The sequence below is a fragment of the Pinus tabuliformis genome, chromosome J (assembly GCF_031772625.1).
Source record: "Pinus tabuliformis cultivar Carrire ecotype Pingquan chromosome J, CPIR1, whole genome shotgun sequence".
NCBI classification, from domain to species: domain Eukaryota; kingdom Viridiplantae; phylum Streptophyta; class Pinopsida; order Pinales; family Pinaceae; genus Pinus; species Pinus tabuliformis.
This window is the reverse complement of record NC_142295.1, coordinates 866059584-866060576: the sequence shown is the minus strand read 5'-3', so window position 1 is coordinate 866060576 and position 993 is coordinate 866059584. Positions and strand designations below refer to the sequence as shown.

The following is a 993-nucleotide window of genomic DNA, read 5'->3' as shown; positions in this document are numbered from 1 at the left end:
TTGTTTTTCTGTTTCAGTATTGGTTCTCTGTTATTGGGCAGGATCAAGAACGGTGAATAAGGTTTGAGCAGTCAGACTTTATGCAGAGGAATTGGCTGGGGCTGGTTTTATATTTTTCAATCGCTACCATTGTATTTTTTTAGGTGGTTATTGTATTTTTAGTAGGCACATGTATATGGGATTTGAGCTTTGAATTTCTTTGCACATAACAAATTATTTTTATAGCCATGAGATTTGAACTCTTTACCTCTTCTCGCACATAGCGTTTTATCAGATTTGAACTTTAAATTTTATCATAAATTTGAACTTGAATCTTTCTTACCATATAGATTTTAATCTTAATCCATTAAATATCATATCATTTTTATAGCCATAATCAATTAAACTACCCAAAGACTACCGTGAAACTGCTATTGATTCAAGTACTGTAAATAATTTTAATGGCGGATTTGTGGGTTTGAAGCGAACGGGAAGATTGCATGGAATCTTGCTCTGGCACGGCTGAGGTAGGGATTTGATTGCCTGGAATCTTGCTATGGCACGGCTGAGGTAGGGATTTGATTGTATTGTTTGAGAATATTGGAATGCTCGGCAGAGCTGCAGAATGGGTTTTACAGACCGGCCTCGTTTTAGTATCTGCCCTGCGATTTTTGCATGCGTTTTACTGTATGGATTGCAGAGCCGGTTCTGCTCACTTGAAGGCTCGGCGCATTTAAGAAAGTACAGTTTTCGATGTATTTTTTGGGGTTAATTTAATTGAGAGTTACCAATGCCCCGCTTCTATTTTTTGGTGAAGGGTTCGGATTGGGAAATTTAGAAACGGATGGATCTCAGTTACTTTTTCTGGAAAGATAAATTGATTATGCCTTATTGGCTCTTGGTACCAAATTGTGTGAACGTCTGGTAATTTTCGTTTAAAAATGTGTAGATTTAAATAATTGGTTTTTTTTTTGTTTTTTAATAATTATTACTGAAATTTGGTATAATTATCGA

General features: G+C 35.5%; 1 long non-coding RNA gene across 1 annotated transcript; it reads left to right on the top strand.

Annotated features, from left to right (window-relative positions):
* Positions 1 to 357: 357 nt before the first annotated feature.
* On the top strand, positions 358 to 723 carry LOC149229422 (uncharacterized). The gene is made up of 2 exons (XR_016247284.1): positions 358 to 506; positions 550 to 723. It is a non-coding gene; the product is annotated as an uncharacterized LOC149229422 (long non-coding RNA).
* The last annotated feature ends 270 nt before the right edge of the window (positions 724 to 993 follow it).